The 18,283-nt window shown below is 40.1% G+C and overlaps 1 protein-coding gene across 5 annotated transcripts in view; it reads left to right on the forward strand.

The window, feature by feature from the left end:
* LOC137176945 (metalloreductase STEAP3-like) overlaps positions 1-18,283 on the forward strand; it is a 166,175-nt gene that overhangs the window by 10,063 nt on the left and 137,829 nt on the right. For 3 of the 5 annotated variants that reach the window (XM_067582988.1, XM_067582989.1, XM_067582987.1), the window contains exon 2: positions 13,999-14,165. The exons of 1 other annotated variant lie outside the window; for it this stretch is intronic. The gene's annotated coding sequence lies outside the window, so the exon portion shown is untranslated. Of the gene's footprint in view, positions 1-8,565; positions 8,585-13,998; positions 14,166-18,283 lie in introns of those variants that run through there. One more of the 5 variants, XM_067582990.1, reaches the window with a different exon arrangement.

Genomic DNA, 18,283 nt, shown 5'->3' on the forward strand with positions numbered 1-18,283 from the left:
TGTCGATGAGAATGGTGAGGGTGAACCAAAACAAAAAAAAGTTGCTGGCTGTAAAACTAAAAGAATGCGCTGAAAGACGCTAAAATACTTGTAGAGCTGAGGGGAAGTGTAGAGTTGAGTGATAATTGTCTGTGGGTTCATCACTATGAGTGCTAATGCCTCTCTTTATATAACCCAAACCTATTCATAAGATCTCTTTGCATGTGTGGGGGAGTAAACTGCAGACTTCTTTCCTTGTAGCTCAGCATTAAAAAAATACAAGTAATTCAAGCTTATTGCTGCTTTAAAATCACGTTTTGGGCATCAGGGTGGCCCAGTGGTTAGCACTGTTGTTTGAACCCTGGCTGTGCCTTTCTGTGTGGAGTTTCTTCTGTGTGGTGTTCTCTCCTGTGTTTGTGTGGTTTCCACTGGGTGCTCTGGTTTCCTCCCACCATCAAAGACATGTATGTTAGTGTTAATACTCCTGTCTGTGCTAACTGACCACTGGCACTGGCAAAAAGAACTAGAATTGGCCCCCGGACGCTGCACCGGGGCTGCCCACTGCTCCTAGTGTATAGGATGGGTCAAACGCAGAGGACAAATTTCATTTCAATGTGTGTGAGTGCTGAGAAATGAAATCTTAATCTTAATCTTTAAATGAGTGTGAATCAGCAAAAAAAGTGCACTGTGCTCTGTCTCTACTGTCTTTAATGTAGATTAATGCTACCTGTCTTCACTTTGGCTGCCTCTGTGGCAGCAATTAAGAGCAATAATCACCTTTTCATGGTCTGCTCTCTTAGTAGGTCATTCCCTGCACCCCCACCCCCCCATCTCCCCCCCACACTCCCACACGCACACACATACCCAACAGTTCTTGTACTTTCACCAAATAGACGATAATGAGGAAAGTTTGTAGGGTAATGATGTTATTGTGGACTGCATTTTTGTGGGTGTTATTGTTATTGTAACCACTGGAACGCATGAGTCAGTGCTTTAAACGATATGCAGAATATTCACAAGCAGGATTATTTTGCTTGTGTTCTTCAGCATAGGACTTCACATATATGAGATTCAGCTACACCGAAGGTAAAGGGTTGAACCACTGATTTATTTCTCTCCCTCTCTTCCTCACTCTCTCTTTTTTCCCCCCGTTTCTCCCTTCCTCTCTCATTTTTCGCCGTGTCAGAATGACTGATGGTGGCCAGCAGAACCGACTGTCCGGCATTATACCTCCGACAAATGGCTGCGGCCTGCTCGGCCAGGCCTTGGACCGGACAGAAATCAATATTTCAACATTTAAAATCTATCAAAAGAGGATTTCTGAGAGCACTACAGCTGCCTGCATTCCCTTCCACCCACCACCAACCACCTTCCCCCAACCCCCTCCACCCCGCCATCCCACAAACACTGAATCAGACACTTTGTAGTTACAACTAGTAATCAATAAGCCAGCACCTTCACAGATCTTAACCGCGGTCGCCTCGGAGCGGTGATGGATGGCGAGGAAGGCCGCGATTCATTTTGTCAGGCCATTACGCCGGCGAATTCTGTCCACTTCATCCTGCAGACGATCATTTTTCACACTTCATAAGGAGCAGAAATGGGTTGAGATGGAGGAGAGGGGAGAGGAAAAGAGGAGGCAGACGAGGGAAAACGAGAGGAGAGGCAGACAAAGAGAAGGCACACAGAGGAAGAGAGTTAACCGAGTAGGGAAGAAATGAAGAATATGGGAAAAGATTGAGAGGGAAATACAGAAATAAAGAAGGGAGGGGGGGGGGCAAGAGAGTGATGACAGACGGTAAAAGAAGCAAGAAAAGGAAGAGATGTAGACCAGACTGAGAGGCTCCTGTAGCTATTTTGCTTGTTTCTACGAGTGAAAAAGAGGACAATGTCACTTTGCGGCTTAAAACCGTTAAAACCTTTAATTTTTTTGTTTTCTTTTCATATAACGAAAGCTCACATCGACCTCTACTAGATGAGAAATGTTGATTTATGAAAAACCTCTGGGAATAAGCCAAAACTAAACAAAAAAGTATGTTTGTTAAGCTAAAAACAAGACAACAGCAAGCTAGGCTGTGTCTGTGTGTATTTGTATCCGCGCATCGCCGTGTGTAACCGAATCAGTCAGGGGGGAAATTGATTTTTTTTTTTTTTTTTTTTTTTCCCCCCCCTTCACTGAAAGCATTTTATCGCTATAAAGCACACAAGGGCAAAGTAACCATGGACAAGTCCCACTAGTCAAACGTATTATGTTTACAAAACAGCAAAGTGGTAAATTAGTTGAGCTATAACGCACCGCGCTCCAGCACAGTAAAATGTTGTGCTATTACTCCGCTCCATGTTCAATTATAATAGCCATGGAGTACTTTGTGTAAAATATTGGCTTGTATTAGAGAATGTAACGGTGGCAGGAAACAAGTGGGCTTAAATAGGAGAGAGAGAGAAAGATAAATCTGTTCTTCTTTCCATCATTAGCATTAATATGTCTCCCCCTCCCCCCCCTCCTCCCTCCTCCTCCTTTCTCTCCCACCTTTCTCTTCTTCCCTTCCTCCGTCTCTTGGCCCGGCTCCCAAAGACCCACGGTGTTCTTGTTGGATCGGTCTTGCCTCGGAAAACAAGTGACAGCTGCTGTGTGTGTGTGTGTGTGTGTGTGTGTGGTTGTGGTTGTGTGTGTGTGTGTGTGTGTTCGCGCTGTGTCCCTTCGTCGTGGTCTCGCCCCATATGTTGGCCCTCACCTGCTGGCGGGCGAGGATTATGAGCTACAAGGCCTTATTAAAACCGGATTTGTTTACCCTCCCGCTTGCACGCGGCGACAACAAAAACAGTATGACCCGTCCGTCGCCGGGCCACCGCCCCGGCCGTGAGAAAAGCCACGGTGAACCCAGCGAGCCGGCGGGGGGGGTTGGTGGGGAGGTGGAGGAAAGTAGTGAAGATGCACAAAGACTGATGCTCATTTGTTATGGTGAAAATTGGAAGCATAAATGCCAGAAATTCAGTGATTCACACTCAGATGTGAGTGCTTTTCATTGTCTCATATTATAACAAACGTCATATCTTTTTGGTTTCAGACTGCTGGCAGAACAAAAAAACACACTTCGTCATCTTCATTGTCTTCGTTTTCTTTCTAGTTTTTGTCTTCGTCGTCATCTCCTTCATCTTCGTCTTCTTTTTCTTCATCATCCACTTTGTCTAAGTCATCGTTTTCACCATCTTCATCTCCTTTTCTTTTTGTCTTTTTCTTGCTCATCTACTTTGTCTTCATCTCCTTTGTCACCTTTTTTCTTCTTCTTCATCATCTTCTGCCTCTTCTTCAGCGCAGTAATAGTAGTCTCTTCTGGCCTCTCTGCCTCCCCTCTTCACTTTCTTCTTCTCTCCATCTTTTTATTGAAGCATCCTTGGATTACATCAGAGGTTCAGATGGAATCTGTTGTGTTACAACTCAGTGCCCTCTTTCAGTTTTCTGTTTCTTCATCTGTTTCTTTTTTGGGCACTGACAAGGACAACAACCTAGTTCTTGATGACATGCCTCTTTTTTTTTCTTTTGTTATCCTCTCTTTAGTCTCATCATCTTCATCTCTCCATCTCATTTCTCTCTTTTTGTCTTTTACTGTCTAATGTTCTCCACCTGCCCCTTCTCTTTTTTTGCTTTGCCTTTATCTCTTCTCCATCTCCAGCCTTTTTTCTATTTCTTTTTCTGCTCCCCCCCCCCTTCTCTCCTTTTTTGGCCTTCTTTACCTCTTTCTTTCCATCCAAACCTCTGTTTTTCTTTTTCCATGATGTTAACACAAGGCTCCCTTAATAGGAAGCCATCAGTCACAATAACGTTTTGGCCTGTGAGTCCCCTCCTCTCTGCCACCAGTTAAAATCCACGTTAATAGTGACAATTCCCTTGAACTCTCTCTCTCTCTCTCTCTCACACACACACACACACATATATATATATATACCATGCCGCCTCACCCCACCCTCAGCACCAACACTGAACGACTGCAAAGTCAGCATCTCTTTTATGGAAATTAATGGGGAATGCGACCAGATATGGAGGTCAAGACGGGGAGGGAAGAAAAGGACAAGGAAATGAAAGGAATAAAAGTAGAGAATGAAAGAAAGTAGTGAAACGCATAGAAGGAAAGATGAGAGATTGGGAGTCAGAAAGGACAGCTGAGAAACAAGAGGAGAAGAAGAGACAGGAAAAGGAAAAAGAGGCAGATAAAAGAGGAGAGATAAACCGGAGAAATGGGAGAGAGAGAGAAAGGTAGAGAGGCATAGTCAGCATCTGTCATGGAAATTAATGGGGAATGTGACAAGTTATGGAGCGGAGACAGAGAGGGAGGGAGCAAACGAGGGAGTCGGAGAGCGTGCTGCTTTGTCGGGTTCCCAGCACACAGAGGTGACAGAGGGAAATGGCTGATTCGGTTCCGATTATGTCGCTCCGCTATCACGATATTTTGCATCTTCATCCACATGGCAGACTTTTCCCTCCCAAGAAAAACAAGAGCATCAGTCGTTTTTTCCCCCCCATAACATTTTCTTAACGTTCAATTGACAAAACCCTTTAGCAGCTGTGGTAATTATAACCGGAGCAAAGGAGGGGAATCATGTGACATTATTATAGAGCAACAAAGTCTGCAGAGCCTAACCCTTCAACAAAACACTGGACTTTTTACACAGAAGACCGCTGTTCATTTCCTGTTTCTTTTAACCACAATCATGGTTGTTCTACAACCACAACAAAGTGTTTTTTTATTGTAGCCATGATGACAAAGGTCACCAAACCATAACCATAGATTTTTGCATCTAAACCTAACCCTAACCAAACTTTAACCATAGCGTTGTAAAACAGTAGACGGAAAACAGTTTTGTTTTTGTGGACAGTGGTGCCAGATGTGAAGAAGCTCATATGCTTCATTTGGACATTTTGAGCTGTTTCACACTTGTAGTGAAGAGACATACAGCTTCAAGATCTGTTTTAAAACATAAAAAAGTAAGAAATTGTGACATGTTTTTTTTTTTTTTAACACAAAAATATTCAGCTCATTCTTTCTTAAAAAATCCTTGAAATGACATCTGCTTGGCTCCAGACTAGTCGTGATGTCACAAATCACGCTCGTAGGTACACAATTTAAATTTAAGGTGAGCGCAGAGAAGCTGTCAGGAGATGGATGTGAAAACAGCCTGCTAGTGTCAAAACTCTGCACAGTAAAAGCTCAAACATCCAAGTGAAGTAACAACTAGCAGAACACACATTTGAGTGGAGGGTGACTTTAACAGCCCTATTTGTGTGTGTGTGTGTTTATTTTTGCACTGCATGGTTAAACCTAGATAATTTAGGTAAAGGTTAGAGTTAAATCATTATTATTGCATATGCTTAGTGTGGTAGGTTGCTCATTAGATGTAGAACACTATCGTCTCTAGAGGGATGATAATATTTCTAAGTTGACAGACTAAAATAAAAGCAGCCACTCTTTTTTTTAAAAAAAGAAATCAAACTGCTTATGAAGCTGTATACTGTGGTTGAAATATAATTATCTGTGTGCAATGGTGGTGTTTGGAAAGAACACATAACCACAATATTGCAAGCTTGTGTCTCATTTCTGTTTATCACAACTGTATCAGCTGGTCAGTTTTTTTTTTTTTTCCAGCATTACCAGAAGGGGGCACAAAACTCCTGGTTTATTGTCACTGCAGGCCAGACAGAGAGGAGCTGCGGCCTCCACCTCTGGATGAATGACTGGCTTCTATTTCCAGGGTTTGTAACAGTTTTATTTAGACTATTTGGAAGTTTTATCTCTTATCTGTTTTTTTTTTTTATTTTTTAAATTGTTCGCTAAAAACAATTCTAAAACTGTTTTGAAAATGTGTTCCTGTACACACCAATAATACTGTAAGAAAAATACATCAAAATAATAAAATAACAGCAAAGAAAATAATGGTGAAGAAAACAGCATTAAAAATAACAAAAGGATAATTCATATAGCAGAAAAATGAATGAATGAAAATAGTGTTTTAAGAAAACTTAATGGTTTTAATTTAATGGTAAAGATGATGATAAAATGACTGTAGATGTATTCAATGCATATTTAAAAATAGAGGGAAACCTCACAATCGAGGCTGCAAATAGATCAATTAAAAACAGAAAAAATGTAAATGGAGTGCTTGCAGACTAATTAAATACACAACCCAGTGGATATGTATTTAAAGCGAGCATGTATTTGTGTGTAAAGACTGTTGAAGTTTTAATAAATGAGAAATCAGGCACAGGTTAAGTAGCTCAGAGGCGGGGACAAAAGCCAATTTCCTTTCTGCTTGTCACCTTTTGTGCCAAAGCACATTGGAGGATTGAACCTGTCAATCAAGACTGGGACCAGCGTGTTGTCGCCGCAGCAACACAATGAAAAAGCCCCCTTTTTCAGGCTTAACCCTTTGAAGGGGCTTTTTAATGGCATTTTAGTGAAACAAAAACAGACACTCTGTCCGTGTGAAAACAACACACAACACGCCATGTCAGATCAGATCATACATGTGTGTGACCTCTTGAATTGACTTATTAGATAACGGTACCGGTAGCTGTTGTTTTAGCTTTTTCCTCCAAAAATCTTTTCATATATTGCAGTTATAATTTAGTCTGGGTTTACAGGGTGTTGTCTCATAATACTCAAGTGTTAAAAACCTTTAAAAGTTAAATTAGAACAATGTGAAGTGACCTTAACAAGCTTTAGCAACACTCAAGGTTTAAAAACTTTGCTGTATAACTTGCATTTAACTTTTTATGTCAGCTTGTGAAAATGGTGCTGTGTGTGTGTGTGTGAGGTCGGTTGTACATTTATAATAAAATATTCAGTGGTTTTTCATTTGAGAAAATCCATTTAATATCATATTAAAGATAATATACTGTATGTGCGGAGAATAAAGGTCATTTATCACATTTTTGTAGTTTATTGGTCTCTCAGCAGGGAAGACTAGAAAGAGGGGTGGTGGAGGGGGAAAAGTGGGAATTGGGTGCTAAAGCACAGATTGAAAAAACTTCCCTCGGCCGGCCAAGCATCACAGACATCAAAGTGAAGACATTGTTTGGGGGGGAACAATGGCTGCCGTCACAGTCCAGGAGTTTGTGTGTTGTTGCGTGTTTGCGCTCCCAGAATCCCCCTGTGACGGCGAAATCACTGGATTATCAAACCAGCAGATGCAAACCGCAGAGAACAATATCATCCGCAGCCCTCAGAGGAGAATCCTCAGAGGCCCCGACTGGAAGAGACGCACAGATAACGTCGAACAAAGAAAGTTGGTACTTCTGTTGAAACCCAGGAAACTCCACATTTTACCCCCATTTATTCATTTTGACTATTTTTTTAAATACATAATGTAATAAACTAGATTAAAAACTAATAAAAGCAGGTATAGTTCCAGCTTTTCAAAATAAACTATACATTGAAGTGAATTTGATCTAATCTGCTTTTCAATCACATTTTAGTTTATACAATTATAATTAACAAATCAATGGTGTCACATCATTGTAAAATATTTTACTGCAAATTTATAATAAATTACTGGCTTCTAGTTGAATTACTTTTATACCAACTTTGCCTTGAAATTTCTGTGTTTTGCTTTACATATACAGCATTACTCTAAATTACTGTGCAAATTACATATAATTTACACAGCAAAGAGAATAATGTTAATTTCTTAAGATTTAAAATTGATTTGGAGTCCTGTATCCTGCATGAATTACAATTAAATATGTTATTTATGTTTGAAACTAAACATTTCAAACATTTTTGAAACAACATTTGAGAACTTGTAGTTTTTTTGCATTTTTGGTGGCTTTTTCAAACCTCAAAGTTTTTTGACCACATGCAGAAAATTTCTCATTAAAATACACAATAAAACCAACATCCATTAATATAGTGTATAAGCCCACTTAAAGTTGAACAAACACTGACAAAAATGGCACAATAATTATTCATGTATCTTTTGGGACTATAAATAGTATCTAGATAACTTTAATAACTTATTATATCATCATACAATTGCAAAAAAATACACAAAATCTCCTTTTAAACACTCCGTGGAGTAGCCGAAGGTTCTGACCATCTGGCCGTCTTTAACGAGGTTAAAACAAATCCCAAGAATTAACACCACCAGGCCAAGCTTATGTGCAGCTACTCTCTGGAACGGTCAGCTGGGAGCATATGGGAATGTCATCAAACTGTGATTTGCTGTGTCGACATCCCTATAACCTCTGGGATGCTTCAGCCATGGAGGTCCAAGCTACTATGCCTCCTCTGACACTTCAAAACCACAGACAGACTGGTGGGGCTAATGCAAAACATAGAGACGGACTGGAAGACAAAAAGGGTGAGGGAGAAATGGAGAAAAAGGGGGCGAAAGAAGGTAAAAGAATTATAGTTTTTGAACATATTCTGTTTTCTTGTCACTCACCGAAGCACTTAAAAAAGTATTTGAAGTTGTCATGTGATTACATTTATTTTCATAGCAGCTGCTGGGACTGCTTCGATCCTGAAATAGTCTGTTTGAGAGACAGAAATCCTTGGAGAAAGTCCACCTAGGCATCTACTGACCAAACAGAAAATCAATAAGGATCAGGGTAATGGCAGGACACACACACTCACACACACACACACACACGCAGACAAACATACACAGAGGTTCAGTGAATAAAACTAACACTAATCACACCTTATTAGCAGAGGCTCAAGTGAACGCCAACAGAATTGATCTCTGGGTCTGTTAATGGGACTCATTAGCGCTTTAATGAAGCCAAGTTTGGCAGAAACAAGAGGGAAAGAAGAGAGAAGGAAAGAAAAAGGAGAGAGGAGACTAACACACTGATGAGAAGAAAGATGGGTTTAGGTATAAAGGAAACTGGAAATGTGGATAGACGATGAAGAAATAAGTGAAGAAATGGCTTGATGACAGATCGGTGGAATGGAAATTAATGCTGAAAGCAGCCAGAAACTACTCATTTTAGCATTAAAAAGCATTGAATTATAGCAAACATATTGCAGCATAAACTCTCGCTATAAATATAAACAGTCAAGTCAAGCAGGTTTGCCTTTTTGCACGGTCACACCCCCCTTTCCCCATGTTTCCTATTATTAGCATGTAGCGTGTTAGCTCAAGCAAATCTGTTGCTGACAGAAGCAGCAACTTGTTGATGGAAACAGAATGCAGGAAGCTTATTACAGCAGCACTATCGATGTTTTATTAATCCACCGTGTTGACACATTTTTAATTTATCTTTATTCTTTTTCAGTCCATCAGGAGTTATATATAAGAGAGCAAAATTTCAGAGTTTTTGTGTGAAAGCTGGCACGTTTTTATCTTTACTAACAACCAATGAGCTGGAGGATTTATAGGCTCTAAATTAGTCTTGGTCGGGTCGGGTTGGGTCTTGTTTTCCCACCAGGGGTCTCAAGTCTGCGTGTCAGTGTGTACTCAGTATCAGCTCTGATCACCTGGTACACATAATTAGCTCTCCTATACTTTCACTGAACATTATGGTTAGTTAGCGTAAAAAAAGGTAAATGGGATCAAAAGAGTTTTACACAGATATGCATTATTTGGAGATAGGAATGAACCGCAGTGGCCTGAGCCTGTGCCATAAAAGTTTGTCTTGTGAGAGTGAAGGACTAATACTGTGTGCCACTTCCATACTATTATACTACTGTACTTACACTATACTATAATTGTATACAGTACTATACTAATCTTTATAGTATACTGTTTTTTGCAGTTAGTATACAAGAAATTAACATGCTTAACTGTTTAATACTAACAGGAAATTATACAATATATACACACTACACACTCAAAACCTGCTTAGAATTATTATGCAGTATGGATTTGGGACACTTTGAGTTTGTCGCTGTCCATAACAGTGTATCTCCAAGAAAAACAAACTTGTTTTCAGCTTTGTGAGAGTGCATTAATCCGATGGGATTTTAATGGTTCATGTAGTTTAAGAAGTAGGAAAATTTCCTCAACCCATAAAGGAGCCCTCAAGCCTTCAGTTTTCCTGGAAAAGTCAAAATAGAGAGACATAGTTTTCTTTGGACAGCGATGCTATATTAGTCACCTAGACCAGCTCATTTCCAAGTTCAAACAAGCCATGTAATTGCCCCGTCTGCTGGACCTTTAAAATCATAAATGGAGTGGTCATAAATCATTAAATAAAACAATGCCGATATTTATATTTTGCTTAGTTTGAACAGCGGTAGTTTTTGGGTTAAATCTCTGGTGGGAAAACAAACAGGTTATTTATTCATGCTTGATTTTGGCCTGTAAAGCATTTTTCCTCCTAGAAGTGTTTACAGAAGTAAAACTCCACTCTACAGAAAAGCAAAGGCCCGGGGACCTGACTTGGAGAAATGCTGACATATACAAATGCAGTTTATGTGTTAAGCTGACACTCTTATCCAGAGCAATGTAAAATAAGTACAACAGTAGAAAAAAAAAATCTTAGATAACCAAAATCCCAAGCAGCTGTTGTGCGCCCAGACAATAGACGTGACAAACATTTGTCTCGCCCTGAAATGATGATGGGAAATAAAGAAGAGCTGGGTAAAGAAATACGAGCCAGCAGGCTGTGGTTGCCACATTCATTTTGTCAGGAGGCTTTTTCAGTGCTTGTACAGGAGGAAGAAGATACAGGAGGAGGCAGATGTGATTCAGGATGGAGAGGGGGGGCTTGTGATTACTACAGTGTGCCAACAGTGAAGAAAAATGATGTGCATAATAGTTTCCCGTCTCCTGCAGTAGCTGATGGGGTGTTTTATGCCTGAGTGGTGCCTCTGCAAACACAAACTCAAGACTGGAGGGTTTCTTCCCTTTGGGCAGTAAAACCATTGAGCTGTGGAATGTAGTGCGACCAGTGTTTAGTGATAACCTGTTAGTGGGTCAAATTTTTACCCAGTAATGAGTCTTCCTTTTTCCTTATTACTAAATACTACAGACGCTGACTTTTACATCTTTATGATTTTTAAACAGAAGAGAAGATGCAAATTTTACATTTTGTCATGTGCACAGTACTTTTTGAGGTACTTGTAATTTATTTGAGTATTTCCATTTAGTGCTCCTTCATACTTCTACTCCAAATGTTATACTTTTTTACCCCACTACAGCTAAAGATATAATTACTTTGCAGATATATACTGTAATTAACATATAAACATGCAGTCAATTTATAAAATATGATGTAAAATATGATTAGGAATTATAATAGATTCTTATAGATGTATTCTTAAACATCCCAACAATATGTTAAGTTTTTCAAATTTGCTGCACCTCAACTACAACATGAAAACTATGTTTACATTAGTAATAATAATACAGTAGTGTAATATATACACTTTTGATAACTAAGCATATTTTGCTGATCATACTCTAATAAGTAAGTACATTTACTCTAATAAAAGTTTGAATGCAGTAATTCTACTAGCAATGGAGTATATTCACTTCCGTCTCTAATTGTTAAGCTCGTCTTTATGCAGATGACACTGCTTTATACTGTGTTGCTGATTCTCTATAATTAGCCATCGAGAAATTCTCCTTTAATGCACTGCCAGATGCACTTTTTAATCTTAAATAAGTACACAATAAATAAATTTGTGCTATTCTCCAGATTTGAAGATACAGATTACAATAATAAACATTAGGGCCCGACTGATACTGGATTTTTGGGGCTAAGTCTAACGCTAACGGCCGATAATCTTGTATTGTATAAAATGACATCAGTGCACTGAAACAGTAAACTTCACTGGGAATTTAATAATTACAAATAACTATAAATAAAAAAAACAACAAAAAACCATGTATGTATAAATTAAACTTGAATTTAAAAAAAGGATCAAATATACATAAAATGCTGCCTATACAACTTTAAAAAATAAAAATATATATATTTGCGCATATTGGACAACTTATACACTGATACCGATATATCTGTGATAGGCCAATATCAGCTGATAGTATCGGCTGACCAATATATCGATCGGCTCTACTAAACATACAGTATTTCCACTCTGACTGGGTTTATGAGGCAGTCACAGAATATAATTGCGGCTTTTACTTATGTAAAGGATGTTGACGCTTCTTTCCCCGCTGAAGAAGAAGCAACACAATGTGTATAATAATTATGTATGGCTCATAGGGAGTAGAAAAGTTTAAATAAATATAGTTGTCACTTTTTTTAGAATGAATGTAGAAGCAAGTAGGACAAAGAGAGATTCAAATAGTCTTTCTTCGAAGCATGAAATTAGAAAACAAATCTTGGCAATGTGATTTGTCGCATATGCCGACTTGCTGTTTGCCTAACAGGGCTAATAATGAAAAAAACAAGTTTGTGGCCAGATACTAAACCATGATATCACCACAGGCTTATTCTGTTGTGTACCTTTTGTACCCGTTGAATAAAATATTTACAATTTTGTCTTACGGGAGGATTTGGGATGATCAAAAGTGTCCTAGATAATTACTGCTTTAGAATTAGCAGTGTCCAGGACAGTTATTAATGTTTTCAGCTGCAGGCTATTTGAATAAATAGTACCATCAAATCAGTTTGATTCTTAATCTCCCTTGTGCTTAATCTTTTTTTTCTTTTCTTTTCTTTTCTTTTCTTTTCTTTTCTTTTTTCTTCTTTTTTTTTCTTTTCTTTTCCCAATTCCTCGCCTTTGCCTTTGACCTTTTCCACATCCAATGCAATATTTTCTGAAGCTGAATGTCAGCAACCATCAAAAATGACTCTCTACCCAAAACGGCATCAATTTCAGCCTTGTTAGGCCTCCACGCTTTATTGTGCGCGCACACACACACACACACACACACACACACACACGGGTCGGCCAGCAGCAGACAATGTAAACCAATCCCTCTATTGCTGTCAGCGAACAAGTGGCTACCCGCTGGGTGAAAAAAGGGCACGGTGAGAAATGCTCTCAATCACTTTCAATTAATCCCCCCTCCTCCTTCCTTGAAGGGACTTTAAAAGGACAGTTTTTCCATGGGGTGTGTGTGAAGGGGCATTTAGGCCGCCTCCCGGCTGTGATGGCACACAGATATTGATTTATTATCCTCTTCAACAATATTTATGGCTGGCAGACCTCACGGCAGACCTGTTGGCATCAGGGAATCATTAGCTCGGAGCATCGCAGAGGACAGGAGTCGACTCTCAAAGTGTGTGTACAAAATATTAAAAACATTTTCAGCCACTGTTTCCTCAATAATCTCTTTCCAACAAGAAATTCACCCTGTTGTGATTTCCAGACAGTTCTTATCTCATGCTAATAGTGTGGATAATGATAATAAAAGAGAGTGGATGTGTGTGTGTGTGTGTGTGTGTGTGGTGGCGTGCGAGATCAGGAGCGTCCCTGCTTGAAATGATTAGAAGGTTGAGGCCATTATGAGCTCCTCTCTGCCTTTTGTATCTGCTGTAATGAATATTGAGGGGGGTATTTGGAGCACTTTGAGGAACTAACAGCCTTTTTAATCCTTTAATCCTCAGGAAAACCAATTTCACCCCTATACACACACACACACACACACACACACACACACACACACACACACATCATTTGAAAGGGGTTTCACTGAACCTACTGTGTGTGTGTTTAACCTGCTCTCGTTAATTTCCCGGCTCACAGACCTGGTGATCCTGGAGATTAGGTTCATTAAAATCACATATTGTACGCGGCGTGGTTTGTGTGTGTGTGTGTGTGTATGTGTCGGGATCAAGTGTGCTGATAGGAAAGGGCCACCGGTGTTGAGGTTATCGCCGCTTGTAGGTCCTACCACACACACACACATTTCCAGATGATTCCAGCCTGGAGCCCCTGCGGCCGCAGTTTGACCCTGACAGGCTGGACTCCTACCTGTCTGTGAAACGCCCCGCCGTGATGAGTGCCGCAGAAACCTTAAACGTGTGTAGAATTTAGTGGCATCTAGCGGCGAGGTTGCAGATTTCAACTAACTGAATACCCCTCCCCCTTTCTTTCAAATGTGTAGGAGAACCTACAGCGGCCATGAAACTCAAGAAAAGTCTGGAAGGCCCTCTCTAGAGCCAGTGTTTGGTTTGTTCATCCTGGGCTACTTTAGAAACATGGCGGTGCAACATTGTGGGCTCCGTGGAAGAGGACCTTCTCCCTATGAAGATATGAAGGGCTCATTCTAAGGTAACGAAAACACAAAGATTCTTATTTTCAGGTGATTATACACTAATTGAAACATACTTATGAATGTTATATTCCATTTCTGCCGATTCCGTTCCACTAGAGGCCACTAAATTCTACACACTGCACCTTTAAGGAAGTTTTATCCCTTAACCTTTACTTAGTGGGGGCTTAATCCTCGGTACATAAACACCACCAAATCACTTGATTATTAAAAAACACATAATTACAATATTAAACACCTTAATTGCTACATATACACAGTCCTGCCTCCTAGGAATTATGTTCATATACAACTAAATTGCAACAGCAAATAATGTTCTGATAGAAACTTAATGAGCATTACAGAATTATTTAGCTTTTATGTTTAGGCACTGGTAGCACCGGATTGAGGTTAGGGAAACACCATACACCGACAATATGACAACAAGAATACAGCAACAGTTTGGAAATGTACTCGTGACCACACTGGCATAGCACAGAGTCGCTACTCAAGACTCAATACCACAGTTTTGAAGTTTTGCTGTCGGTTGAAAACTGCATTTGAAGTTTTATTTGTTCATGCTTGAGAGGGTGTTTGAATCTCATCCAAAGCTACTTGTCACAACAGATCAATACAATAATATAGGACATTGCACAATATTCTAAGAAAGCACCTGGAACCACCTGGTTATGGGTTTTTTTATCGACGTTTACTGTTTGAAGTTTTTGAGCATAAGAAAGAGGAGAGGAGAAAAATATAGCTGGCGTACAGGTTACCAGTCTCATTTTTTGATATAACACAGGCAGCCAGTATTATAAAATCTTCTATTAATGACAGGGGGATTCTTGGGGGGATTATGTTTAAGAGGAGCACATGCAGCTCATGCAGTAGCTACTGAAAAAGGTTGATAAGGAAGCAGAGGAGGAGTGTGTGTAAATTCCTTTATGTGTTCGCAGCATTTGTGTATTTCTTTTATGTGTGTGTATCTGTACGTCGGCCTTGGCGCTCGCATGTGTATGTTGGCGGTGTGTGTGTGTGTGCGTGTTTTTGCGCATCACTCCGGGCAGCAGCTCCTATCACTGCTTCATAATGGAGGAGTGTCTGGGGAGTTTTATCACTGAGCCTGGCTGTTCGGGGGACTCGGCCAGCTGGGGGCCGTTGTTCAACGGGCCCTCGTGATGCTGAAAAGGTGAGGGAGGAGTATAGGAGGGAAATTCTCCTTGTCTTTATATATATGTGTGTGTGTGTGTGTGTGTGTGTGTGAGGGAGATACAAAGATGGTAAGTGTGTGTTAAAGTCAAGAGGGCAAGAGAGAAATCCCAGCATGCCACAGGGCTTCCCTTACTCCCTCCATAGGTGAGTAGCAACACAATTAGACAGATAAAAGCATCAGTGAATGTGGAAGCTCAGATAAGGTCTAATGAGAAGGAGATGGGACAGAGAAGGAGAATGATACAACTAAAGAGGAGGGGGGGGGGGTGGAAAAAGAGAAGGAGGTGGACTTGAGGGAAAGAGGAGAGGAGGGAGACGAAACAGGAGAGAGATTCAGATCAGATGAGGGTTATTAGCGTGAGATGACACATCGGAGCTGATCTCTCTGCTCTCTCCTCCTCCTCCACCTGGCTGCTCACTGCAAAAAGTATCCATCCTCTCAAATCATTTAGTATCAAGTCTCGGATCTCGCCTCTCTGAACATTTCAACATCAATAAATCATCTCTGGTTTTATTTTCATATGTTAATATAATCACTGTGCACATATGAGAGACTGAGAATTCCTTCAGGACTCTTGTTATTTGAGAAATTTCCTCAATCTTTCTTAAATGATCTGCCTCTTCCGCAAGACAAGAATATTCTCTGACAAGTGAAATATCACTGGAAACTGATAGCATGGCGTAAAAACTAAAATTATGAAACATGAGACATTTTTTGCAGTGTTCCCTCACTTCATCTACCTGATCTCTCGCTCTCTCTCTCTCCTGCTGCCACCAACTGCGTCATGTCCATCTGGGTACAACATCCGCTCTCTGGGAGGCTTCGCTGTTTATCTATATCATCCTGCCGCAGATTAGCTGACACCTCTCGCCCCTCCTGCTATGACCTGCCCTGCTGTCTAACCCCGACACACACATTCTCCTACATTTCAATAGCTCTACTCCTGAACACAAAAAGAAATCACACAGTGTGACTCGTTGCTACTCTTTCAGTGTGGAGTGTAATGATTTGTTGCTTTTGTTTGCTTTATTCCTTCGGTCGTTTGGCTGTGAATCAGTTACAGAAACAGGAAATGGGCCATGTCCCCACAATGCACTGTCAAATCATGATCAGAATTGCTCAATGCATTGCTAAAATAGAGGTTGCACTTGGGGTTACAACCTGTTCAAAATCTCTAACAAGCACCTATTATATCTTTACGTACTTCGTAAACATACTAAACATACTGACGCTCAGCGTGTACACCAGACTGAAGACAGGAATCTGTGTAACGGTGGGCAGGTTGGCCTCCGCGGGTGTCTTAGAATCCTAATACCATCTTTAAGGTGAAACCATGAAACCAGTCCATTTCCCTCTGAAACAGAGTGAGTAAGTGGCAAAAACAGACACTGTAACATTTGTTGCTGTTTGTATGTTTGGCAGCACTCTGATATTTAATTCAGTATGTGTTTTTGTGTTGGATTTTAGGGGTTAGGCTCTGATGTACTGTAACATACTCAGTATGATTCTTACTTGAAGGTTCTGTGTGGAGTTTTTGACCACCCAATGTTTTTACATATAGGTCCCTACTCTGTTTGTATCATACATGGATGCCGGCAGGCTTCATGTATTCCACAGATGGACAGTTAGCGACAGTAATGCGTACTAATGTGCCAAGAAAAAAAAATAAAGAAGACTGCCAGCTAGTGAACATACTGTAAATGTAAACAACGCACCATTAAAAAAATAAGTATATCTGTCTTGCAGATGTTTTATGAGGAGGGAAATTCATTCATATGCTGTTACAACACCCAAGTGTGATGAAGACCCAAGGGGAATCATGGGACCACTGGCCGGACATGAACTTTTGTCGTTGGGTGTTGGAGTGGGAATGTGCTTATCTCTGTAGTCCACCTCCCCATGGACGTTTCTGGCTGGCCTGGACTAGCTGACCTAAGTTAGCAATTCCATTTTATAAATAGAAGACATCATAAAACTCAATAGAAAGTTGGAAAAACTAGGGAGAGTTGAGAACTTCTTTCACGTAGTAGCTTCTTTCACATGGTCAACCACTTCACGAGATATACCACTACTGACTTTGGTGCCAATTTGATTGTTCGGATATTGGTGCATGTGAGCAATTGGCTAATGCCCCCAAACTCAATGTAGTCCTTTTTAGTAGTAGTAGTGTTAGGAAACCCATATTAGAGATTTACCAAATGTCTTCTAACACTGCTATTGAGTGCAGTTTCAATACTCAAAAGACAAAGGAACACAGCATCTATGTTACTATGCAAGTAATGTGGGTGTTTTGAGAGACTTTAAGTAGAGGTTCAAGTATCCTTTGGTGTGAATGAAAAGCATGTTAACTAGTTAAAGTATTTGAAGCCATTCTCACATCTTCCTTTCTTTGGGCCTGGGTTCGTTAGCAGACCAGTGTCTAATCCGGAGGAGGTAATGGTATCGATTAACACAACCAAACCGGTTGAATACCCAGCAATAAGATGATCAATCATATCTTTAGGAGTCCCGGGCCACATGTTTTAGCCCCCGCATTAATTCAATCCCCATTATCCGGGCTAAGAAGGAGGCCGTAATGGATTTGTGCACTCTAACAGAAAATGGCTTTTTGAACCAACACACAATTAGCACAAAGAGTTTTGGCAAACCATACCCATATTATCAACATAATGGGAAATAAGCCTGCAGCTTTTTAAATGAGTTAGAAAATGGGGGGTTAATAATGTGTACAGAAAGTTTTCAACTTTAATTTATCATTCCTAGAGAGACCATTAATCACAGCAACAAGTGATGTTCTTCCTATTGATTTTAATCTATTATTTAATCCCTCTAGTTAATTTCCCGGCAAACTACTTTTTGTGTTTTTTAGTTTACTGCTGGTAAGAAATCAGCTTTACGCTCATCTTTACAGCACATCTATTATAA

The sequence above is a fragment of the Thunnus thynnus genome, chromosome 24 (assembly GCF_963924715.1).
Source record: "Thunnus thynnus chromosome 24, fThuThy2.1, whole genome shotgun sequence".
NCBI classification, from domain to species: domain Eukaryota; kingdom Metazoa; phylum Chordata; class Actinopteri; order Scombriformes; family Scombridae; genus Thunnus; species Thunnus thynnus.